At 51.4% G+C, this 27,103-nt stretch overlaps 1 protein-coding gene across 1 annotated transcript in view; it reads right to left on the reverse strand.

Annotated features, from left to right (window-relative positions):
- The window catches only part of LOC130120157 (transmembrane protease serine 9-like), a 36,624-nt gene that overhangs the window by 9,402 nt on the left and 119 nt on the right, over window positions 1-27,103 (reverse strand). Inside the window, exon 2 of the mRNA XM_056288824.1 lies at window positions 3,954-3,974. The gene's annotated coding sequence lies outside the window, so the exon portion shown is untranslated. The remainder of the gene's footprint in view (window positions 1-3,953; window positions 3,975-27,103) is intronic.

The following is a 27,103-nucleotide window of genomic DNA, read 5'->3' on the forward strand; positions in this document are numbered from 1 at the left end:
TACCGACCCATAGCACTCACCCCCCATTGCCATGAAGTGCTTTGAGAGACTGGTTCTGGATCACATCAAAAACATTATCCCCCCCACATTTAACCCACATCAGTTCGCCTACCGAGCTGATGCTCCTCCCGGGGAAAGGTTGCCCGCACCGAGACCTGGCCGTCACCATTGACAACACCGTGGTGACGCCAACTCGGACTGCGAGGAATCTGGGTGTGATCCTGGACGACCAACTGTCGTTTGCTGCAAACGCTTTATCGGTTGCTCGCTCCTGCAGATTTCTCCTCTATAACATCAGGAGGATTCGCCCATTCCTCACCAATGAGACGGCACAGGTGCTCATCCAGACTCTGGTCATCTCCAAGCTGGACTACGGCAACTCCCTCCTTGCTGGCGCCCTGGCGTCGGCCATCAGACCTCTGGAGCTTGTTCAGAAAGCTGCAGCTCCTCTGGTGTTCAACCGCCCTAAGTTCTCCCACACAATTCCCCTTCTCATGTCCCTACACTAGCTCCCAGTAGCTGCTTGCATTCAGTTTAAGACTCTGGTGCTAGCCTACAGGGCAGTGAAAGGAACAGCTCCTTCCTAACTCCAGGCCATGGTCAAATCCTACACCCCCGCCCGACCACTTCGCTCTGCTGCGTCGGGACGCCTGGTTGCCCCGTCGCTCAGAGGCCCCTGCTGCCGATCGACCTGATCACGGCTCTTTTCTGTCCTGGCCCCACAGTGGTGAAATGAACTCCCCACTGATGTCAGGACAGCAGAGTCACTGCCCATCTTTCGGCGCAGGTTGAAAACTCACCTCTTCAAGAACTACTACCCTGTTACTTGTTCTTAGCACTTATTGTATTCACTCATTTAAAAAAACAAAAAAAAATCTCTTTCTTGCGCTTTTACTTTAACACTGGTTTTGCTCTTAGATGCTTGTTTAGATGCACTTATGACCTCTGATGACTAGTAGTTCTCCTGATTTCCTACGTTAAATGCACTTATTGTAAGTCGCTTTGGATAAAAGCGTTGGCTAAATGACTGTAATGTAATGTAATGCCCCAAAAGGTCTACTGAGGATGCCATTGCCACTGCCCTGCACTTTGCTCTGACCCACCTTGAACTTAACAACACATACATCCGGATGCTGTTTATAGATTATAGCTCTGCCTTCAACACTACCATCCCCACCAAACTAACCACCAAATCTTCTCTCTTGGCCTCAACCCCTCCCTCTGTAACTGGACCCTGGACTTCCTGACCAACAGACCTCAGTCTGTTAGGTTAGGTGACCACAACTCCTCTATAGATATTTTTAAATGTCTATAGATATTTTTAAATATTTTGTACTCTTGTTTTTTTTAACTTATTTTTAGCTTTTGAACTTCATGTGTATATATCTTATACTGTGTTTGTCTGTGTCTGTCTCGCACTGTTTGGTGAAGCCACAGCCCTCATTTCATTCTTAACATGTGCCTGCACATTGTTTTTAATGACAATAAATGAAATTGAATTGAGTTAAATTGAATTATTTTCAGGATTTATTTATTTGCAAGGCCATCCTAAAACCTTTATATTTTGTTGCTGCAAGTTCTTTATGGTTGATTTTTAGGTATTTTTTGGGTTCATTGTCTTGCTGAAATAGCCAAACTCTTTTTAGCTTGAATGTCATCACTGACTTGGGGATACTGATTTCTGATTGAATACTTTGTTTCTTCCACCCAAATAATGCTTCCTGTGCCTAACTGATAGCAGTAGTAATACAATGTCTCTGGTTTATCTCAGTGTTATTTTGAGTATTTCATGTAGTAAGTTTTCAGATGAATTTATAGAAAAAAATGCCCTTTCCGTCAGACAGCCCTCTATGCGTAAACGGCACTGAATGGTGGACTTGTGTACCACTACTGGGTGTGTTAACGCTTTGCGCAGGCCCTCTCTTGATAAGCATGTTCTGCTTTGCATATCTTAACTATCTGTGAGTACTTCTATCAGAGATACCATCTGGGTGTTTAGGATCTGGCTTTAACTTAATACAGTTCTTCTTAAGTTTCACATCTCTGGCTTTAACTTAAAACAGTTCTTCTTAAGTTTCACATCTCAATAGCATGTCTGACAGTGGAAGTTCAAACCTGGAAGCATTTAGATATCTTTTTTATAGCCTTTCCATACCTTTCAACCAAACTGTGGTGTTACTACCAAGTGACAGTGTGCTCAAACCTTTGCACATGCCACATTTACCACTCTAGTCTGTTAAGCCAACAAAAACAATACATAGCAATTGTACATTTAAATTTGCAGAAAGGGGCCCTGTTTAAGTTTGTGCTCTTAAGAGGTTGTGTTCATTTCTTTCACCAAACTGCAGCAAAAATGCAATTTTATTTTCAGGTTTTACATTCAAGTTTGGATCAATAATCTCTCCTGAACAGAGAAGGTCAAGCATAAAGTCCAACATCAAAACACTACACTGATCAGCCAAAACATTAAAACCAACTGCCTAATATTGTGTAGGTCCTCTGCGGCCAAAACAGCTCTGACCCATTGAAGCATGGACTCCACAAGACCTCTGAAGTTGTCCTCTGGTATCTGGTACCAAGACGTCAGCAGCAGATCCTTTAAGACCAGTAAGTTGTGAGGCGGGGCCTCCATTGATCGGAATTGTTTTTTTCCAGCACGTCCCACAGATGCTCGATTGGATTGAGATCTGAGGAATTTCGAGGCCAAGGAAACACCTTGAACTCTTTGGCATGTTCCTCAAACCATTTCTAAATAATTTTCGTAGTGTGGCAGGGCACATTATCCTGCTGAAAGAGGCCACTGCTATCAGGGGATACCGTTAGCATGAAGGGGTGAACCTGGTCTGCAACAATGTTTAGGTAGGTGGTACATGTCAAAGTAACATCCACATGAATGCCAGGACCCAAGGTTTCCCAGCAGAACATTGCCCAGAGCATCATGCTGCCTCCGTGGGCTTGCCTTCTTACCATAGTGCATCCTGGTGCCAACACCTCCCCAGGTAAATGATGCAAATGCATCTGGCCGTCCACATGATGTAAAAGAAAATGTGACTCATCAGACCAAGCCACCTTTGTCCTGTTCTGACGCTCACATGTCCATTGTAGGAGCTTTCAGTGGCGGACAGAGGTCGTCATGGGCACTCTGACAGGTCTGTGGCTATGCAGCCCCATACGCAGCAAGCTGCGATGCACTGTGTTCTGACACCTGTCTATCGTAGCTAGCATGACCTTTTCAGTAATTGGAGCTATGCTAGCTCTTCTGTGGGATCGGATAAGATGAGCTAGCCTTCACTCCCCACACAATGAGCATTGCGTGCCCATGACCCTGTCGTAGATTCACCGGTTGTCCTAAATTGGACCATTTTTGGTAGGTACTGACCACTGCATACTGGGGATACCCCACAAAACCTGTTGTTTTGGAGATGCTCTGACCCAGTCGTCTAGCCATCACAATTTGGCCCTTGTCAAAGTCACTCAAATCCTTATGCTTGCCCATTTGTTCTGCTTCCAACACATCAACTTCAAGAACTGACTTTTCACTTTCTGCCTCATATATCCCACCCATTCACAGGTGCAATTGTAATGCGACAATCAATGTTATTCACTTACCTGTCAGTGATTTTAATGTTATGGCTGATCGGTGTATACTCATACTTTAATCGTTTGGTGCCCCTTGCTGGTCATACAGTTATAGATTGTACCGTACTTCTGCTGTCCTTTAAGATCAGTTTGGGATTTTCATTTGAAAAACACTCAATGTTACAATAAAAACTGATTGCACACCCATCAAATCATAGTTCCATCAGATGGGAGGAATACCAATTCGGCAGATTCCTCGGCATTCATTTGATATGCTGAAATAGGAAAACCTGGAAATGTAGAATACTTCTCTCTCTCCAGTCAGAGCTTAACAGAGAGAAGAATAAAAATGATAAAGCAATACTTTGACTTACCATCTAGTTGTGAGTGAGACTCTGAAAAACAAGACAATAAAAAACGTTTCATTACAATCAAGAATAATATTTGTGAAGCCTTCTCAAAGCAAAGTGCCATATTCACGTCCATGTTTTGTTGGTGTTACGTTGCTTTAAACACAGTAACCGGCACCATGTTGTGTTGAAAAGGAACATGAAATATCGAAAAATGAAAATGTTACCTATGCTTAGTTAAACGTGTTACATACGTCGTTGTAGTGATTGGGTCCTTTCAGGACATCAGGATTTACAAGGACCCCTTCTGCAGTCTACACAGTCTCATCTAACCACCTAGAAACTAGATGGAGTTGAACCATGATGGGTGGTAGTTATTGACTAATATATGAGTAAAATAGTTTTTTTTCTCCCTGTATCTCTAGCTTGCGTCCTTGTGATCACAATGTGATGTTAAATGTAATCTACATCGGGGGCATCCGGGTAGCGTGACGGTCTATTGCATTGCCTACCAACACGGAGATTGCCGGTTCGAATCCCCGTGTTACCTCTGGCTTGGTCGGGCGTCCCTACAAACACAATTGGCCGTATCTGCGGGTGGGAAGCCGGATGTGGGTATGTGTCCTGGTCGCTGCACTAGCACTTCCTCTAGTCGGTCGGGGCGCCTGTTCGGGGGGCAGGGGGGACTGACGGTAATAGCGTGATCCCCCCACGCACTACGTCCCCTGGCGAAACTCCTCACTATCAGGTGAAAAGAAGTGGCTGGTGACTCCACATGCATCAGAGGAAGCATGTGGTTGTCTGCAGCCCTCCCCAGATCGGCAGAGGGGGTGGGGCAGCGACCGGGACAGCTCAGATGAGTGGGGTAATTGGCCAAGTACAACTGGGGAGAAAAATGGGGGGGGGGCTCTACTTCAAGCTCCCTCCCGATGTCCGAGCTCCTCACCCTATCTCTTAGGCTGAGCTCAGAACCCCTACGGAGGAAACTTATTTCAGCCGCTTGTATCCGCGATCTCACCCTTTCGGTCACTACCCCAAAGCTCATGACCATAGGTGAGGGTTGGAACGCAGATTGACTGGTAAGTTGAGAGCTTTGCCTTCTGGCTCAGCTCCCTCTTCACCACAACAGTCCGGTACAACGTCCGCATTACTGCTGATGCTGTGTAAATGACCCATATAATTTTGTCATAATATTTTTTATTATTATTGATTTGTATGGTGCTCATTATTGATTTGTATTTGGTGCCTAAAGTACAGTCCTGATTGATATTAACAGCGAATTACACTTCCTTTTGTTATGTGACCTTTATTTGGAAAAACTCTGGTCTCCCATGATGCTGTGCGCTGCTGCGAGAAAACGGCACGACACGAGACGGAACGTCTTTTACCCGACTGCAAGAAAACGCGACTGACGAACTTGTGTGAAACGAGATGGGTCGAACGCCACGACGCAATATTTACATTCAACGAGCTTTTAGACCCTGTGCGATCCAGCCTGCAGAAAATCAGTGAAACCTTCACAGGAGACACATCTGTCAAAGCCACTCAGCTCCTTAATTCAATTGACAATGCAGAAATCATGCTGTCCATGAATGTGAGTGAGAAGATGCTTGCAAAAACCTACCACCTGTCCACCTTCCTTCAGAAGGAAAATTGTGACTTGGTGAGTTGCGTTTCAGCTGCTGATGCTGTTATTAAGCAGCATGAGATGAGGGCTAACTCTGAGATGGAGTTCAGGCAGATTTTCCAAAAGACCTCTTCCCAAGCAGCCAAGTATGGGGTTGAATTTCGACCACGAAGAGGCATGGACTGCAATGAGGATCCATTGAAGGCCTGTGAAAATCACTACCGGCAAAAGCTTTTCATAGTCATGCTTGACTTTTATTCATCACAGATGAAGGAACTGTTATGTCTGCACACATCGACAGTGCTGCATTTGATTTGGTGCTGTTCTATTGTGCTGGGATCGATTGGTGATGCCTGCGGGCTCTGGGTTGTTTGATCGGGTCTGCCTTTGATGCTGTGTCAGTCTAAATAAAGAATGCCACGGAGAGGTTGTGTCGAGCGACAGCGCTGTGTCCTGACGTGATTTAAAAATACAATATTGGCGACGAGGATGGCTGATATCTCTCGCCCACCACCTGCCCCCTTCCTGGCATTACCTGGCGAGCCTCCGGTACCATGGACTCGCTGGCTACATAGTTTTGAAAATTACATCATCGCCTCAGGGCTCGACGACGTGAGCCATGCTAGGAAGACGGCTCTGTTGCTACACTGCTTGGGAGCAGAGGGTCATCGTGTGCTCGGGACTCTGGGGAACGTCACAAGCTTTGCCGAAGCTGTGGGACTTATGAGCACCCATTTCGCTGCTCCACAGAGTGCCCTCCTTCGGCGATTTATATTCCGTCAGCGACACCAACTGCCTGGTGAGTCTGCGGCAGTACGTAGCTAATTTGCGAGGGCTAGCTAGCTCATGCAAGTTTGGCGCGCTTCAGGACGAGATGGTTCGCGACCAGCTAATCGAACACACCAACAACGCAAAGGTGCGTGAGACTCTCCTGCTGGAAAAAGACGATCTGCTGCTGTCCAGAACAATTACCATCGCACTACAGGTTGAGGGAGCAGCTGAGTGTGCTGCTATGCTAAATACACAGCAAGTGGCCACCTCCAGTCAAGCTGCCAACGACTCCTCCCTCTACTCACGGCTGCCCCTCGGGACGCAACCCAACCAGAGCGAGGCGGGCGCCGACTCCACTGGGGACGTCTTCCAACTGCAACGACGGCGTTCTCGGCCCCGCCTCAACAGTCCTGTGGTAACTGTGGGTCTCGGTCTCATGTTTCAAGGGCTCAGAACTGCCCTGCCCGTGGCCAGACATGCCGTAGCTGCGGTAAGCACAATCACTTTGCCAACGTCTGTCGATCTTCCCCGGCTGGGTCAGAGGGCCACACCCCCCAGTCTTCAACCGCCGTCATTCACAAGGTGAGCTCTGGGCCAGTGTCATTCAAATCATGCACAGTCGACATTAATGATGTGTGCATCCCCCTGCTGTTGGACACCGGTGCAAGTGTGTCTCTCCTGAATGTTGATACCTACAGTCAATTTTTCGGTTCACTGCCACTGTCCGCACCCTCAGCTGTCCTCTGTGGGTATGGTGACTCCAAAATCGATCTGGTTGGCTCTCTCCAAGTGACTGTCCGCTATGGAACCAAGCTGGTGCCCAATGCAGTTTTTCATGTGGCACGCCGTGGGGCCAACCTGATGGGCCTGGACCTGTTCTCCGCTCTGGGGTTCTCCCTCTTAGACACAAGGGGGGCAGCAATCCTGACTGTCGCCACACCTTGGCAGCAGAAGTGGCCATCGCTGTTTATGGGGCTGGGCTGCCTCTCCGCCTTCACCCATCAACCTCTCCTCAACCCTGCTGTGAAATCTGTCATCCAACCACTGCGCCGCATCCCGTTGGCTCTCCGTGATGGGGTCTCCGCTGAGCTGCAACAACTGCTGGAAGCTGGCATCATTGAACCGGTGGACGCGTCACCTTGGGTCTCAAACCTCGTGGTGGCTAAGAAGAAGTCGGGGGGCCTGCGTGTCTGCGTCGATCTACGTGCAGTAAATAAGGCAGTGGTCCCTGATAAGTATCCACTGCCCACCTCAGAAGAACTCACTGCTCAGTTCTATGGCTCTGAGGTGTTCTCCAAGCTCGACCTCAGACAGGGGTACTTACAGGTGCCCCTCCACCCCAGCAGCCGAAACCTCACAGCCTTTGTGACACATGCAGGAGTGTTTCGCTACACCAGGATGCCTTTCGGTCTCAGCTCTGCCCCTAGCTGCTTCCAGAAAATCATGGTCTCCATGCTGGCTGGCATACTGGGCGTGGCCATTTATCTGGACGATATAGTGGTACACGGGCCCACCAGTGAAATCCACGACAAGCGCCTTAACATGGTCTTCGCAGCCCTGTCCAAGTACAAGCTAACTCTCAATGCTGAGAAATGTGTCCTCTCTGTGCCAGCCATCGACTTCGTGGGGTTCCGACTGTCAGCGAGCGGTGTAACTCCACTACAATCCAACGTGGACGCCATTCAGGCCATCCCTGAGCCCAGCTCGGCCGCCCAGGTCGCCTCCTTCCTGGGTATGACAAGTTACTACCTGAGGTTTCTTCCCCAGTACTCTGCGACCACAGCCCCCCTGCGCCAGCTGCTGCGTAAGGATGAGCCATGGGTGTGGTCAAAGGCATGCAGTGACGCTGTGCGTGATCTCAAGACTCAACTGACTTCACCACCAGTGTTGGCTCACTTCGACATCTCCAGCTCCACCTTTGTGACCTGTGACGCATCAGCCACAGCGATAGGGGCTGTGCTGTCTCAAACCCAGAACGGTGTGGAGAAGCCCATTGCCTTCGCCTCCCGTGCCCTCAACCTGACCGAGCAGCGGTACTCCGTGGGTGAGCGTGAGGCGTTAGCCTGTATCTGGGCTTGTGAAAGGTGGCACCTCTACCTCTATGGCCGCTCCTTCACCCTCAGGACAGATCACCAGGCCCTGACAGCGCTGCTGTCCACATCTGGGACAGGCCACAAACCCCTGAGGCTGCACCGCTGGTCTGACCGCCTCCGCCAGTACAACTTCAGCCTGCAGTTCACCCCAGGCAGAGACAATGTTGTCGCCAACCTGCTCTCTCGCTCTGTCTCCACCCCAGCTCCACAGACGGACACTGACTGTGTGGAAAAGGACATTGTCCAAATGCTACACACACCCCTCCAGGCCACTGTCTCTCTGCAGGAGCTGAGGGCAGCCTCCGAACAGGACCCTGTCCTCTCCCAGCTCCGCACCTACATCCAGAACGGCTGGCCTCACAAGGTCCCAGAGGAGCTGGCTGCGTTCGCCCGAGTCAGACAGGAGCTCTCCTGCTGGAACGACACCTGCGTGGCACGTGGGTTTTGCACAGTGGTCCCAGCTGCTCTCCGTGCACGTGTTTTGAATACGGCGCATGAAGGCCACCTGGGCATTGTGAAACTGAAACAGCGCTGCCGAGACCTGGTGTGGTGGCCGGGGATAGACAGAGATATTGAGGCTCTGGTGAAGGACTGTTCTGCCTGCCTTGTGAGTGGCAAGACTGGCCACCAGGCTCCCCCACCCCTGCAACCTCTCGCCTTGCCCTCTCAGCCCTGGGAACACCTGCAGTTGGACATTTGTGGTGAGATCCATGGAGTTCCCCACCACCAACGCTTCATGGTGGTCGCCTACGATCTACACTCAAAATGGCCTGAACTCACCACTTCCGGCACTGTGACCTCACAGATCATCATCGACTTCCTGGACTCTCTTTTCTCTCGCTGGGGCCTCCCAAAGACCAATACCACTGACAACGGCCCTCAGCTGGTCTCTGCTGAGTTCACTGCTTATCTCGAAAGCAAGGGCATCCGTCATATACGCACTGCGTACTACCACCCCCAGGCCAATGGCGGCGTTGAACGTTTTCACCAGTCACTGAAGAACGGCCTCAGAGCACACATGGCCCAAGGGTGCTCTTTCACGCAGGCCATCCGTCACACTCTGCTGCACTATCGGGCCACACAGCACTCGACCACAGGCGTCTCCCCAGCCTCTCTCATGCTAGGCCGGGAACTGTGCATGCCCCTTGACAGGCTCCGCCCCTCCACACCTCAGGCACCTCACTCTGGGGTCAGAGCCTCAGTCACTCATCAGCAGACGCGGATGAAGCAACGGTTTGACCAGTCAAAACGAACCAGGGTGCCAGACATCAATGTGTCAGACTGGGTCAGGGTCCGCAGGCCCCACAGGGACAATAAAATGGCTTCATACTGGTCCTCTCCTCTCAAAGTCACCCGTCAGCTGGGCCCAGCCACTTACCTCCTCAGCGATGGCACTTGGTGGCACTCCAGTCGTCTACGGAAGGTGTCAGCTCCGCCACATACAGCTGGTGACACAACCATAGCCATTCCCTCAGCATGGCGAGACGCCCCGGGGCTTCATGCAGCTCCTACAGGGGCCCCAGACATTTCTGGGCCTCAGCTTCCCCTGCCATCTCCCTCCCCACCTCGGCCTGCCCAGCCTCAGGCCGCCCCGCGACCTGTTCGCACACGTTTACGCCCTGGCCACCTAGAGGACTTTGTGTCAACCTTTCATGTTTGAAATCCTGCCGGGGGGGGGGGGGGAATGTTATGTCTGCACACATCGACAGTGCTGCATTTGATTTGGTGCTGTTCTATTGTGCTGGGATCGATTGGTGATGCCTGCGGGCTCTGGGTTGTTTGATCGGGTCTGCCTTTGATGCTGTGTCAGTCTAAATAAAGAATGCCACGGAGAGGTTGTGTCGAGCGACAGCGCTGTGTCCTGACGTGATTTAAAAATACAATAGGAACGCTTCAGCAAACACAGAAATGTGATCTCCAACCTCTGCTCCTTACTGCCATCTAAGGTCAGCATGCTGAACGACAGCTCAGCTCAAGCGCTCTCCAACCTGTATCCTGATGAAGTGTCACCGCATCTGGAAGTTGTAAAGTCAGAAATTGACACCTGGCGGGATAAATGGAAAGATGCAACTTATGTTCCACAAAATGCCATTGAGGCATTAAATGCCTGTAACAGTGAGTTGTTTCCAAGCATCTTCAAGCTTTGCCACGTTTTGACCACGCTTCCTGTCACCAGTGCCCATGTCGAGAGAAGTTTTTCCCGTCTGGGAAGGCTCAAGGACAAAATGCGCAGTACAATGACGGAAAGACGGTTTAATGAACTGACATTGCTCTCGGAGCACAGAGACATTGTGGTGACGCCGGAAGAGGTACTGGACATCTTTTGCAGACAAAAAAGACGATTGGACCTGCTTTTATAAGGTAAGGCCCACTTTTATTTACTAATGCATTGGTGATTATCTATGGGCCATTAATACATTGACATTTATCGTACGGTTGGGTATTAGGCTATAGTCTACAGTGTGGGAATTTTATTTACCGGTAGCTTTCGGCAGTGTTGCCCGACCCCCCCCCCCCCAAAAAAAACATGTTTCTGGCTACGGGCCTGCACACGGGCAATATAGTATGGCCAATTCACCTGACCTACATGTCTTTGGACTGTGGGAGGAAACCGGAGCACCCGGAGGAAGCCCGCACAGACACGTGGAGAACATACAAACTCCACACAGAGGACAACCCCGGACGACCCCCAAGGTTGGACTACCCTGGGGGCTCAAACCCAGAACCTTCTTGCTGTGAGGCGACCACACGAACTACTGAGCCGCCAGGCTGCCTAATGAGAATGAGATTAAGATGATTAAATCTAGCGTGTATGCCTACTGCAGTCAGATGATTGACAGGTGGAATGACAACACGTTTTCTCAGTACCTGCATGTGACCTTGAGGAATAACATCGTCACAAGCACATTGCTATTAAATTCCCCTTAGGATATGAGCTGTCATGTATTCATACTTGCATATTTTAGCATTATTCACATCCAGTCACTCATTCAACCTGCCAAGCCAACTCTGATCATATGAACATTTCACGTTTTAACCTCCCTGATAAAGCTCGGCTCTGCTCGGTCTCGCATGCAAAGCCTGACCCCGACATAAAAGACACGTTGTGAAAACAACCCACACTTGACAGACCTGGTTAACAACAAACACACCCAGACATGTAATCTGTATGAAGTGACAGTATGCTGCACGCTCTTATTGTCTATGCTAGTAGGATTTCTTTAAACTTTTATCATTATTAATTTTATATTATTCTGTATAATTACCATTATTAGGCTCCAGCATCCCGCGACCCTGAGTAGGATAAGCAGCTTGGATAATGGATGGATGGATTATTATTATATCCTTCTGCGGCATGGTGGCGCAGTGGTTAGCACGGTCACCTCACAGCAAGAAGGTCCTGGGTTCGAACCCCGCGCTAGACCAACCTTGGGGGTCTTCCCAGGTCATCCTCTGTGTGGAGTGTGCATGTTCTCCCCGTGTCTGCGTGGGTTTCCTCCGGGTACTCCGGTTTCCTCCCACAGTCCAAAGACATGTAGGTCAGGTAAATCGACCATACTAAATTGTCCCTAGGTGTGAATGTGTTGGCCCTGTATTGGACTGGCGGCCTGTCCAGGGTGTCTCCCCGCCTTCCATCCAATGACTGCTGGGATAGTCTCCAGCATCCCGCGACCCGCATTCGGATAAGCGGCTTGGATAATGGATGGATGGATATCCTTCTGTAACATCATTTCTGTTATGCTCGCGCACCAGAACCCGACCCGTGTGGCGAAACCCAAGGCAGACAGACACAGGATGACTTCAAAATCCAAAAGGTGGTTTTATTGTGGGAGGGGAATGTATGGTGCGAAAAGCGTTCTGTTAGTGGGATGTGTGAATAAACTATGTGTGGTGTCCCGTGGTTTGCGTGTATAACTATGTGTGAGTGTTTTTAGCCTGTGTGGTGCGGTATGTAAATGACCAGGAGGTGTTGAAATAATGTGCGTGCACCTGGCAAGAAAGTCCAGTCCGTGATCCAAGAGGGGTTGTCCGAGGAAGTCCGGGTCCGAGATCCGGGAAGTCGAGTCCGAAAGGAGGGGTCCAGGTAGAGGGACAAGGGGGGAGATAGCAGAAGAGGCCCGGGGAAAAACGTGAAGGTCGCTGGGGACGAGGGAGACGCGGAAGGAGAGTCTTGGGAGGAAACAGAGACACGAAGATAAGACACTGGGGGAATAAACAGAATACAAGCAACGCTGGAGGGCTTGTCAGAACTTTACCGCAGGGTTCAGTACGTCGAAGCACGGAGTGGTGTTCTGGGAGACTTCTTGTAGAGGGCTGCCTGATTGCCGCAGGTGTGCCTGATGGATGATGGCAAACACCTGGTGCAGTGCAGCGCTCGTCTCCTCAGAGCGCGAGCCGAGCGCTCGGATGTTTCCGGCACGTCCGAGCTGGGGGAGTGGCTTGAACGTGCCGGGGAGGCAGCTCGGGGCGGTGTAACCACAACAGGACCCCCCCCTCCTACGGGAGACACCGGACGACCGTCCGATGGCATTGGCCCGATAGAACTCCTCCAGGAGTGCGGGGTCGGCCAGGTAGGACCGGGGAACCCAGCTGCGGTCCTCGGGCTCATAGCCAACCCAGTCCACCAGTTATTGGTACCCACGCCCCCGGCGGCGTACGGCGAGCAGCCGGTCGACATCCCAGACCATGTCACCACCGTCGAGGACCCTGGGGGGTGGAGGAGCTTGGAGAGGGGGAGACAGGGGGCTGGAGGCTACCGGTTTGAGGCGCGAGACATGGAAGACGGGATGGATCTTGAGTGAGGTGGGGAGATGGAGATGCACTGCCGATGGGTTGACGATGCAGTCGATGGTGTAGGGACCAACGTAGCGGGGAGCCAGCTTCCGGTTGAGGGTAGGGAGGGGCAGGTCCCGGGCCAGGAGCCATACCCTCTGGCCAGGTCGATAAGCTGGGGCCGGCACTCTCCGCCGGTTGGCACTGCGCCGGGCCCGCTCTGTAGCTCGCAACATAGCGGCCCGGGCGGTCTTCCAAACGTGCCGACATCGGCGGAGATGGGCCCTCGTGGACGGGACCGCCACCTCCAACTCCTGATGGGGGAACAGAGGGGGTTGAAAGCCAAGGGAACACTCGAAGGGGGACAAACCGGTAGCCGAACTCTCCATGGAGTTGAGCGAGTACTCCACCCAGGGCAGGTACTTGCTCCAGGAGGCGGGGTTGCTGGTGGTAACGCAACGCAAAGCCGCCTCCAGGGCTTGATTGGCCCGCTCTGCCTGCCCATTGGTCTGGGGGTGATACCCGGAGGAGAGGCTGACCGTGGCCTCAATCCCCTTACAGAAGGCCTGCCACACCTTAGAAGTGAACTGGGGACCACGGTCAGAGACAATGTCCAGGAGAATCCCATGGGGTCGGACGACGTGGGAGATGAGAAGGTCCGCCGTCTCAGCTGCAGAGGGGAGTTTGGTGAGGGCAACAAAGTGGACGGCCTTGGAAAACCGGTCGACAATGGTGTCATTGCCTTTGGACATGGGGAGGCCAGTTACAAAGTCCAAGGCAATGTGGGACCAAGGTCGGCCGGGGACAGGAAGGGGGTACAGGAGACCTGCTGGAGGGCGATGGAGAGCCTTGCTGCGGGCGCAGGTGGTGCAGGCAGCCACGAACTCTCTGGTGTCTGCCTCCATGGTGGGCCACCAGAAACCCCTGCGGATGAAGGCCGCCGTTCGGTGGACACCGGGGTGGCAGGCAAAACGGCTGGAGTGGCCCCACTCCAGCACCTGGGGCCGGACAAAGGGAGGCACAAATAGCCGGTTCCGGGGTCCATTGCCTGGGTCGGGCTGGGCGCGCTGGGCCCTTCTCACCACCGATTCGATGGCCCAGGTGACGACACCCACCACCCGGGCCGGGGGAAGGAGGGTGTCTGGGGCGTCAGGGGACTCCTCGGGAAACAGACGGGAGAGGGCGTCTGCCCTGACTTTCTTGGTGCCCGGGCCGTAGGTGAGGGTGAAGTCGAACCGGCTGAAGAAGAGAGCCCAGCGCGCCTGCCTGGGGTTGAGCCTCTTAGCCGTCCGCACGTAGGTCAGGTTCTTGTGATCGGACCATACGATGAACGGCTGCCCTGCTCCCTCCAGCCAGTGTCTCCACTCCTCTAGGGCGGCGTGGACAGCCAGCAACTCCCTGTTGCCGATGTCGTAGTTCTTCTCCACAGGACTGAAACGCCGGGAGAAGAAGGCGCACGGGTGGATCTTCTGGTCCTCCTCCGACCGCTGAGAGAGGACGGCTCCGATGCATCCACCTCCACGATGAACTGCCTGGACGGGTCCGGGTGGGCGAGCACCAGAGCCGTTGTGAACAGCCTCTTCAGGGCCGAGAAGGCGGCCTCTGCCTCCGAGGTCCAGGAGAAGGGGCGGAGGGTGGAGGTGAGTGCAGTGAGGGGGGCGGCCACACGGCTGAACCCCCTGATGAAGCGCCAGTAGAAGTTTGCAAACCTCAGGAAGTGCTGGAGTTGCGTCCTGTTAGTGGGCCGTGCCCACTCCTGCACCGCTCGGGTCTTCCTGGGGTCGGTGCGGACGAGCCCCTTCTCCACGATGTGGCCAAGGAACTCCACGGAGGCGGAGTGGAACACGCACTTCTCGGCTTTCACGAAGAGCCTGTTCTCCAGCAGCCGTTGGAGGACCAGGCGGACACGCTGGTGGTGTTCCTCCTCAGTCCTGGAGAACACGAGGATGTCATCCAGGTACACCACCGCGAACGTGTTCAGCATGTCCCGGAGCACGTCGTTGACCAACGCCAGGAAGACGGCCGGGGCGTTGGTGAGGCCGAAGGGCATAACGAGGTACTCGAAATGCCCTAGGTGGGTGTTGAAGGCCGTCTTCCATTCATCCCCTTCCCGGATGCGCACCAGGTGGTACGCGCTGCGCAGGTGTAGCTTGGTGAACACCATGGCATGAGTGAGTGGCTCGAACGTGAAACTCATAAGGGGGAGTGGATATTTATTTTTCACCGTGATGTCATTTAACATTCGATAATCTATGCAAGGCCTCAGGCTGCCCTCCTTCTTTGCCACAAAAAAGAAGCCCGCTGCCACCGGGGAAGACGAGGGCCTTATGATTCCTGAGGCCAGGGACTCTGATATAATTGTGCATAGCCTCCTTCTCCGGGACGGAGAGGTTATACAACCGACCGGTGGGAAGGGCGGCCCCGGGAAAGAGATCTATGGCACAATCATAGGGACGGTGAGGGGGGAGGGAAAGTGCACTGTCCTTACTAAATACAGGGGCTAAATCGTGATAAATGGGAGGAACACCAGTGAGATCCGTGGGAGGAGGCACAGGTCTGAGGCCGCTGGATGGGGAGTGGGCGGAGCGAAGGCAGTTGGCATGACACGCAACGCTCCAACCCAAAATCCGCCCAGTAGACCAAGAGATGTAGGGATGTGCCGTTCCAACCACGGTCTTCCTAACACCAGGGACGCTGTGGGGGCGTGCAAAACCAAAAAAAGTCTAGCTTCCACGTGATTACCCAAAAGAGTGAGGGTGAGGGAAGCAGTGCTGTGTGTGATTTTACCAAGTGAACGACCATCTAGGGCTTGGGCTGTGAGGGGTGTGTCTAGGGGGACGAGTGGAATGCCGGCCTGCCGGGCCAGCGAGATGTCCATCAAACACTCGTCCGCCCCCGAATCCAGGAGTGCACCAATAGACAGTGAGTCGTTACCCCAGGTGAGAGTGACCGAGAAAAGCTGGTTGTGCTCCTTCTTGGGCTGGGGCTGAGGAAGGGTCGTCAGGCTCACTAGGACACCCCTCGCTAGTGAGCCGGGTCTTTTTGGGCGAGTCGGGCAGGCCTTGATGTAGTGGCCCGACCTCCCGCAGTAGAGGCAGAGGTGGTCACGCATCCTCTGCTCCCTAACCTCCAGCGGGAGCCGTGACCGACCGAACTGCATGGGCTCCTCCTCCGGCCTGGATCCAGAAGCCACCCAGGGTTGCGAGGGGGAGTGTGAGGGTGGAGAGAGCCCACGGGACGCTGACCCAGGGAAGTGGGTTGTGTAACCAGTAATGACCAAGTAAGAGATGTTGAAAGTAATTTGCCATATCAGCATGTTTTAGAGTGATAATATTTTATTAGGCCACTGAATTTCTTTGTGGTCACATTCCAACTTGGAACATAGCCTATCAAATAGCAATTTTCAGATTTTGATGTCAGTATCACTTTAAATCAGCTCAATAGGGATGCAGTGAACTCTGATTTCATTGAAAGAAACCTCGAGCACTTAAAGGTTGTAATTGACAGTGCTTTTTGTGCAAAACAGGACATATCCCTGCATGCGCATCGCGTGGATCAAGAGGCTTTAAACCAAGGAAACTTTCTCGAAATATTCAAATTAATCTGTCATTATGATAGCGAGGTAAAAACGCATCTGGAACAGTTGCCCAAGAATGGAACATTGATGAGCCCCGAAATACAGAACGAGCTCCTTAAGGCTGCAGGGATTCTTTACAAGCAAAGCTTGACTGTTTTCTCTTTAGCCTTTAACGTTAGGCATATTTATTCAGGCACATACAGCAGGTCTTAGCTCTCTACTACCGACTCTTACAACACACACTGTCGCACACAGAGAACGTGGCGACGTCATATCCGAATGTACTGTAATACAATGAGTAAGAGCGCCATCTAACAACGATACTTAACACCCCCACTCGCTCTTAGCTCATTGGATTACCTGGAAAACAAAACAACGACAAAAAATAAGGCTTCTTCTTTACCTTGACAATGAGAACACACTCTTTGCACTTCTAAGTGCCAAACATGTCTTGAGCAAACCTCTTTAGCTTTAGCTTGGTGGCTGGCTTTGTCATTACATCAGCGATCATTTGCTCAGTAGGACAGTATTCCAAGATTACCTTTCCATTATGTTTTTCTATTGTATACACACAGTGATCAGCGGGATTCTTTACAAAACCATTTTCACTCAAACATGTATGTAACATAGCATTCCAGTTTCTGCCTGATTGCTTTAGACCATAGAGAGACTTCTGCAACTTGCATACTGGCTTATCACACGTTTCTGACTTTTTCTCATAACCTTCTGGTTGCTCTATATAGATTTCACAGTCAATTGGTGCATGCAAATAGGCTGTCTTAACGTCCATCTGGTGTAAGACTAGGTTCTCCTGCGCTGCCTTCTGCATGATCACTCTTACACTTCTCATATCAGCTGTGGGTGAGAATGTCTCCTCGTAGTCAGTTCCTGGTTTCTGACTGTAGCCTTTTGCTACAAATCTCGCCTTGTACTGATCAGATCCATCAATGTCACACTTGAGTGCGTAGACCCATCTACCCCCCACTGCCTGTTTACCTGGTGGCAACTGGGTGAGGCTGAAGGCCTCGTTCTCCTCCTGTTCTTGGCATTTTTCCACTGCCTTGATTTGGTTGACGCTATGGCATCCTAGTAGGTTTGAGGAATGTTGCATACTGCGCTATAACAAGAGTCCACACATGTTTGCAGTTTTTCCTCTGTATCCTCAGTCTCGAATTCCTGTAGTTATGCTGGTCTCCTCTTGGTTCGCGGTGGGTTCCTTCTGATTACAGTCTCGGTGACTTTGCCTGGCTGTGTGCATTCAGTCTGTTCAGGTAAAGTCCCAGAAACTCCACTCTGAACACCCTGACCTAGTACATTTTCCACATTTTCATCAACAACATTTTCTTCACTGTCATTGACCCTGGGATGTACATTCCTATCACCATATTCTATATATGACTCAGGTGTTTGTGTTTCCATTTCTTTGGCTGTCTTGGTTGTGAACTTCACCAACCTGTGCTTTTGAACCCTCTCTGTGTCTGGACAGTACACTAGATAAGCTGGGCTGTTTTTATCTTAGCCAATGAAAACACATTGCTCACACCTAGAGACTAGCTTCCCTTTCTCTTGCTTGAAAGCAAAACACATTGATCCAAATTTCTGCAGTTTGGCTATGTTTGGTTTCTTGCCAGTGAACAGCTCGTATGGCGTTTTCTTTGTGCGCCTGCTGTAGCACCTACTCCTCACATAAGCTGCTGTCTGCATAGCGTAGTTCCATAGCTTATCTGGTAACTCGCTTTCTATCAGTAAGCATCTGCTCATATCATAGAGAGTTCGCCGACCTCTCTCTGCTGTGCCATTTTGGTGGGGTGAATAGGGTGCAGATGTCTCGTGTCTAATCCTATTCTTGGTTAACAGTGCCTGGAAGTCTCGGCTTGTAAACTCAGTGTCATTATCTGAACAGATACATTTGACTTCTCCGTAAGGTGCTATGTCTGCTAAGAACCTTTCTGTGGCTTGCACTGTAGCATTCTTGGACCTTAGAAAATAGACCAACACGGTATCCGAGTAGTCATCTATAAAAGACTGTGCATAGCTGTACCCTTCTATGCTCGGTGTTGGCATGGGACCGGCTAAGTCAGTCCGGACTAGTTCTAAGGGTTTTTTAGCCTTTCTGTCTGGCTCCCTATTTCTCGTCTGGGTGAATTTGCCCCGTGTACACACTTCACATAACTGATCTGGTCTGACTTCACTTCCTTTTATCTCCATGCCTTTCACTACACCTTGTAACTTTTGTACATCTTTGTAGTTACAATGACCCAAAATTTAATGCAGAATTTGCATGTCGTGACACCCTTTACATTGGTCAACACTCTCCCCAACAGTTGGCAAGTAATACAAATTTCCACTCTCGTAGATGTCAAACCTGCTACCGTCCTTGGTAACCATGTGACTGTCCCCTTTCTTGAAAGTGATTATTGCCCCTCCGTTTGTTGCTCTTGCCACCAAAAAGATGTCATGTGGGTATGAAGGCATGTACAGTGTATCTCATTGCTGCACTATGTGCTGTCGTCCGGTGCGTCTAGTAGACATATCATCACCGTTCCTCTTCGTTGTGCTATTCCACTGCACTTGGTGCCATCGGCTAATTCCACTGAATGGGTGTCAGGCTGGAATGAGTTGTCGAAGCTTTTAAACTTTCTGATGTCGTTCACAATGTGGGATGTTGCTCCTGCATCCACCATGATGCGTTTCATCTTCACATTGTCTGGTGGTCTCTCGTTCTTTGTGTGCTTGATCTTGAAGAGATGGTCTTGGTCGCTATTTTGTTCCTCCGTGACTTTTCTGACACCCTCGTGTTCCCCCTTTTTCTTGCACAGGGATTCTTGGTGTGTATTATTTATGCAGTAACTGCACCACGCTTTTCGAACACATTTCCTTGCCTTGTGCCCTTTTATTCCACACTTGTAACACGTCACGTTGGCATCTTCATCTTTTCTGTTGTTAGCGTGCGTCTTGGTGGGGCCTTGGCCTTGCCTTGCACATGTCTTCATCACATTATCTGTAGATACTGCCGTGTTCATTTTCTCCACCTCTTCATAGACCCGTAGTCTTCTTTTAAAGTCTGCGAACGTAATGTTATCTTCGTTTTGTATTATGTGGACGGCTAGCGGCTTAAAAGAGTCTGGTAGCCCACCTAGTATCATGGCTACGATCAGTCCATCACTCATGGTCTCGCCTGCATCTCTCAGAGCCGTAATAAGGTTCTCCGCCCTTATTATGTAGTCAGTAACACTCGTCCGCCATGCGTAGCTTGGTCAATGACGTGTATACATTTATTATCCGCGGCTTGCTTTTCCCGGAATAATGTTCTTTCAGTATTCTCAGAGCCTTCCTGACATCATCAGCGGCTTCACGCTTTATCAGCGATAGGCTTTTATCATCTATCAGTCTTATTAGCTCAGCATAACAATCAGCATTCTTCCTCCTATCTTCAGCTAACTGTTCTTCGCTAGCGCCGGCGGGCTCACGTAAAATAGTCTCTTTTAGCTTCAGAGTATGTAAGCAGCCTAGGAATCTTGTTTCCCAAAGGTCATACTTATCTTCGGATCCGTCGAACAAACGCTGCCAGGACTCCTGTTGCTCTGCTTGCCATTTTGCTAACGTGCTAATTTTACCGTAGCTTACTATCTTGCTATACTTTTTCTTTGCTAAGCTAGCTTGTGTAAACCACTAATAAGACACGTTAGTCCCTAGCTAACGGGTCTGACCCTTTAGCCGAGCGGTTAGTGATGTCGCCTTGTGGTGCAGTACACCCCGTATCGAATCCCGCACCGGGCAAGAAAATAACCGGTTACACTTGTTAGCTTCATTGGCTAACGCATAATACGTCTCGTAAAGCTTCTTCCGAGAATATAAACACATATTAAGAAACTCTGTGATATAAATGCTCACTTATCTCCAAGCTGGTCCACATAGCCTGTAGAAGTTCCGTGTAATACTTCGCGTTAAACTTCTTCCGAAATGCTAGCTTGTGTCCAACTCTGCCTGGGCCCATAACCTGTTGAGCTGGGGTGCGCAATCTTCTCCTTGCGTATGGAGGATAAGCAAAGCTTGACTGTTTTCTCTTTAGCCTTTAACGTTAGGCATATTTATTCAGGCAAATACAGCAGGTCTTAGCTCTCTACTACCGACTCTTACAACACACACTGTCGCACACTTAGAACGCGGCGACGTCACATCCGAATGTACCGTAATATAATGAGTAAGAGCGCCATCAAACAACAACACTTAATCTCCTAGTCCGGACTCAGTCAATGGTCCTATCTAACGTTAGCGACATCAAAGATACGTACTACTTTTTTTTTGAGGTGATGACGCTGGCAACGTTGGTAACTTGGGGAACAGGCTACGTGCGTAACCCACCCAGGTATTTTTTTACAGACAGTACTGTACAGTGTACAGTGAACAATTTCTGGTTATAGGCCTATTTGTTTTTTAAAAGTTTAATATTTATAAATATTATTACTTAGATGAGAATTTTGGATTAGAATATATAGGTACACTAGAAGAACCCCGCTACAATGTAGCGGTTTGGTTATCCACCCGTCTAAATCTCCTCCTCTTCATCCTGCCAGCTAACCGCCTTCCCCCTGCCCCTAAACCCCCCCCCACTCCAACTCCCTCCCCCCAAATGCTCAGATTCATCTGAAATGCCGAGAAAAGTGGTTTACCCCCCCGACTCCAACTCCCTCCCACTAAATGCTCAGAATCATCTGAAATGCTGAGAAAAGTGGTTTTTAGCCATTTTTAGAAAATGCTTATTTTGCATAATTATGCATAATGATTATAATTATTTTAATTTTCTGCTAGTTTTCTGGTCCTCTCTGGAACAATACCTACCACCTCCAAAAAAAAATTAGGATCATAAGTGCATTTTTGTCACAGCCTCTCGCCCTTGACATCAAAGCGATCGCCCAGCTGACACCTGCTACGCCAGCTGACACCTGCTGACCCCCCTTTCACCCCGGCAATCGCCCTCACCCTTAAAAGGCCTCCACTATGGACCAGTCTTCGCTGGAACGTCGCCATTCATGGACTTCTGCCTGCCTGCCTACCTGCCACAGAGCCACCTCCTGCTCTACCCCCGAGATCGGTCACTTCAATAAAGACTGGATTCTTCCCTTACCTGGTTGTCCCGTCTGCTTTTGGGTTCTTTCCCGATACGTGACAGTACGTTCCAGCCACTATGGACCCAGCAGACCATTCCACCACAGACCTGGCCACGGTCTGCCAGGCTGTAGCCAACTAGGAATCGGTCCTCTGCCAGCACAGCCAGGTGCTACAGGGGATGGCTGACGCCCTCCGTGGGCTCAGCTCAAAGATCTCCGGAATCCAGACCCAACTTAGTGCCTCCGCTAGCCCGGGATCCGCCCCTCCAGCTCTGCCACCCCCAGCGCCATCAACTTCGGCTAAGGAACCATGGGTTGCCCCGCCCGATAAGTATGATGGAGATTTTGGACTTTGTCGCCCCTTTTTGATGCAGTGTGAGATTGTGTTTAACCAGCAGCCCCAGTCATATGCCACGGATGGAGCCAAAGTCGCTTACATCATGGGTCTTCTCCGGGGAAGCGCCCTGGATTGGGCTACAGCGGTGTGGGAGATGCGGGCCTCCACTTCCTCATCCTATGCTGAGTTCACCACTGCTTTTCGCTAGGTTTTTGCGGGGAAAGGATGCGTCAAAAAGACTGATCTCCGCAGCGTCGCTGACTACTCAGTTGAGTTCCGTACGCTATCAGCGGAGAGTGGATGGAACAACTAGTCCCTCCAGGCCGGTTTTTCCAATGGGCTAAGCGAATCCATAAAGGACGAATTGGTTTCCTACCCCGAGCCTGGAGGGTTGGAGGAATTGGTTACCCTGGCCATTCGTGTGGACAACCGTCTCCGGGAGCGGAGGCGAGAGAGGACGCGCCGCTTTTCTGGTCACAACAACTTACCACGGGCCACACCTCCAAACTCTGGGCGCCGAGCTCGCTCGACTGAGGTTGCCGTCCTCCGAGAAAGCCCGAGGCGTGACTCTTCCCCAGCTTCGGAGCCGATGCAACTCGGCCGCTTCCGGCTCAACCCAGAGGAGCGTCAACGCCGCATCACCGAGAACAGCTGCTTGTATTGTGGTCAGCCTGGTCACTTTCTCGCCTCCTGCCCTCACCGTTCCGTCAAACTAGCAGGCTCACGAGGGAGGGGGAGGATCCTCGTGAGCCCAACTGTCTGCCCTCTGTCTCCTCGTCCACGTACCCAGTTGCAAGCTACCATCAGTTTTAAAGGTCAGTCCACTAAACTTTTGGCTTTAATTGACTGTGGAGCTGATGAAAGCTTTTTGGATGCAAGTGTTGTGAAGCAGCTAGGTCTTGCCACTGTGAGTCTGGACCAGCCTCTTGAAGCTAATGCCCTGGATGGACGTCTCCTGGCCCGGATAACCTCTAAGACCGAGCCTGTGCACCTCCTGTTGTCGGGAAACCATCAAGAGGAGTTACGTTTTTTCGTTATCAATTCTCCCTTTGTTCCCATTATACTTGGTCATCCCTGGCTGGTTAAGCATAGTCCCCATATTGATTGGTCATCGGCCAGAATTTCAAGTTGGAGTCCCGTCTGTCATGCCATATGCCTCCAGTCTGCTCTGCCTCAGTCTGTCCCCTGTCAGGTGTCAAGCTCTGAGACCTCTGACGTGTCACTGGTGCCTCCAGAGTACCATGACCTCCAAGCCGTGTTCAACAAGCAGCAAGCTCTCTCCCTGCCTCCTCATCGCCCCTATGATTGCGCTATTGACCTGCTGCCGGGCGCTCCCCTCCCCAGCAGCCGCCTATATAGCCTCTCCAAGCCTGAGCGGGAGTCCATGGAGAGGTACATCAAGGACTCCTTGGCTGCTGGTCTTATTCGCCCGTCATCATCACCCCTTGGTGCGGGGTTCTTTTTTGTGGCCAAGAAGGACAAGACCCTTCGGCCGTGTATTGACTATAGAGGCCTCAATAACATCACAGTCAAGAATAAGTACCCTCTGCCCCTCATGACTTCCGCTTTTGATTCTCTCCAGGGAGCCACAGTGTTCACTAAACTAGACCTCCGCAATGCTTACCACCTGGTCCGGGTTCGAGACGGAGATGAATGGAAGACTGCCTTCAACACCCCCCTGGGGCATTTTGAATATCTGGTGATGCCGTTTGGCCTCACTAATGCCCCAGCTGTCTTCCAGACTCTGGTCAATGACGTCCTACGTGACATGTTGGATCGTTTCGTTTTTGTTTACCTGGATGATATCCTGATTTTTTCCAGAGACCTGTCAGAGCATGTCATGCACGTCCGCCAAGTCCTTCAACGGCTTCTGGAGAACCGCCTTTTCGTAAAAGTAGAGAAGTGCGAATTCCATGCCCCTTCAGTCACCTTCCTGGGCTACATCGTGGCCGATGGGCAGGTGAGAATGGACCCCGCCAAGGTCAGAGCGGTTCTTGAGTGGCCAAGCCCGACCAGCCGTACGCAGCTTCAGAGGTTCCTCGGGTTTGCCAACTTCTACAGACGGTTCATCCGCAACTACAGCCGCGTTGCGGCCCCACTAACCGCTCTTACCTCCACCTCCAGACTGTTCCTGTGGACCCCCGTAGCAGAGGCAGCTTTCCAAGCCCTCAAGCACCACTTCACCACAGCTCCTATCCTCATCCAGCCAGACCCAACCAAGTAGTTCGTTGTAGAAGTGGACGCCTCTGAGATTGGGGTGGGGGCGGTCCTTTCTCAGCGCTCCAGTGAGGATGGCAAGACACACCCCTGTGCCTTCCTGTCTCGCCGTCTCTCCCCAGCTGAAAGGAACTATGATGTGAGGAATCGTGAGCTCCTGGCGGTGAAATTGGCACTGGAGGAATGGCGACATTTTCTGGAGGGGTCTGAGCTTCCTTTTATAGTGTGGACTGACCATAAGAACCTGGAATACATCCAGTCAGCAAAGCGACTCACCGCGTGCCAAGTCAGGTGGGCGCTCTTTTTTGGTCGTTTTAATTTTTCTTTGACGGACAGACCTGGCTCCAGGAATGCCAAGCCCGATGCTCTGTCACGTGTGCATGGGGAGGAGTCTGAGCCCAAGCTCCAACCTGACACCATCGTTCCCTCTACCTGTGTGGTTGCGGCTGCGGCTGTCACCTGGAACATTGAAAGGGAGGTCATGGCAGCACAACAGACTCAGCCTGACCCAGGTAACGGTCCCCCCGGGCGCTTGTTTGTTCCAGACGCTGTTAGATCTAGCATGTTGCAGTGGGCTCACTCTTCCAAACTTACCTGCCATCCTGGAGTAACCCGTACCCTAGCCTTCCTCCGTATGCGGTTCTGGTGGCCTTCCATGACGGAGGATACTGGGTCTTTTGTTTCTGCCTGTCCTGTTTTTGCCCAGAATAAGCCCTCCACTCGGGCCAGTGCCGGTCTGCTGCGCCCCCTGCCTGTTCCACACCGTCCCTGGTCGCATCTGTCCTTGGATTTCGTCTCTGGTCTGCCCGCCTCCGACGGTAACACCGTTGTACTGACTGTTGTTGATCGCTTCAGTAAATTTGCTCACTTTTTCCCTTGTCTAAACTGCCTTCGGCCCGAGAGACTACGGATCTGCTGGTCAGGGAGGTTTTCCGGGTCCACGGTCTTCCCCGTGATATAGTGTCTGACCGTGGCCCCCAGTTCACTTCTGCTGTCTGGAAGGCTTTCTGCTCTGCCATCGGTGCCACCGTCAGCCTGTCATCGGGGTTCCATCCTCAGACCAACGGCCAGGCCGACAGGGCCAACCAGGCATTGGAGACTGTCCTCCGCTGTCTGGTGTCTGCCAACCCATCCTCTTGGTCCTCACAACTTCCCTGGGTAGAATATGCCCATAACACCTTGCCATCGTCTGCTACTGGGTTGTCCCCTTTTCCATGCCTTTACGGCTATCAGCCCCCCCCTTTTTCCTTCTCAAGAGGTAGACATTCTGGTTCCGTCTGTCCAGGCCCATGTCCGTCGGACCTGGCGGCGAGCCCGTGCTGCACTGCTCAGGGCCTCCGGCCGTTACCAGCGCTTGGCGGATCGTCATCGCACCCCTGCTCCGGACTACTCCCCCGGTGACCAGGTATGGCTCTCTACCAAGGATCTACCCTTGAGATCGGACGCTAAAAAACTGTCCCCCAGGTATATTGGTCCCTTTCCCATTGTCAAAGTCAATAACCCCTCTGTGGTCCGTCTGAAGCTGCCCCGCACTCTCCAGGTTCACCCTTCCTTCCATGTGTCCTGCCTCAAACCTGTCTCTACCAGCCCTCTAGTTCCTCCGGCCCCCCGCCCCCACCTCCTTGTATGATCCACGATCATCCGGCTTACACCGTTTGTCATCTCCTGGACTCTCGTCGCCACAGTCGCGGCCTGCAGTATCTCGTGGACTGGGAAGGATATGGCCCGGAGGAGAGGTGTTGGGTCCCTCGTCGCCTTGTCCTGGACGCGAACCTCATCCGGGACTTCCACAGGACGCACCCTGACGGGCCTAGTAGGTCGCCCGGTGGCGCTCCTTGGAGGGGGGGTACTGTTACAGCCTCTCGCCCTTGACATCAAAGCGATCGCCCTTGACACCTGCTACACCAGCTGACACCTGCTACACCAGCTGACACCTGCTACGCCAGCTGACACCTGCTGACCCCCCCTTCACCCCGGCAATCGCCCACACCCTTAAAAGGCCTCCACTATGGACCAGTCTTCGCTGGAACGTCGCCATTCATGAACTTCTGCCTGCCTGCCTACCTGCCACAGAGCCACCTCCTGCTCTACCCCCGAGATTGGTCACTTCAATAAAGACTGGATTCTTCCCTTACCTGGTTGTCCCGTCTGCTTTTGGGTTCTTTCCCAATACGTGACAATTTTTGCAAAAATACATTTATTTTGCATAATGCCAAAACATTTCTGAGTCCCAGAAAAAAAAATTTTATAGGTGAAAAAATCAAAGATGCTCAGAATCATCTGAAATGCCGAGAAAAATTGGTTTTTAGCCATTTTTAGAAAAATGCATATTTTGCATATTTATTTATGCATAATTTTAATGTTCTGCTATTTTTTATAGGTGCCCCCGATCATCCCCAATAACCTCCAAAATGAATCGAGGCCCCAAGTGCTTTAGTTTGGCCGTTTATAGACTCTCACACAGACACACACCACACACCAGACACACATTGCGAAAATACAGGAGTAGATGTTATATTAAAAAAATAAAATAAAATTCCGTACGGTCTTTTGACGCCCCCGCTGATGCGGCGCCTGTGTGCATTGCACCCTCTGCGCCCCACCCTCCCACCCCTGTTGCGCCCCACCCTCCCACCCCTGTTGCGCCCCTGATGGTGGACAAGTGTAA

This window comes from Lampris incognitus, chromosome 10 (genome assembly GCF_029633865.1).
Source record: "Lampris incognitus isolate fLamInc1 chromosome 10, fLamInc1.hap2, whole genome shotgun sequence".
Taxonomy (NCBI): domain Eukaryota; kingdom Metazoa; phylum Chordata; class Actinopteri; order Lampriformes; family Lampridae; genus Lampris; species Lampris incognitus.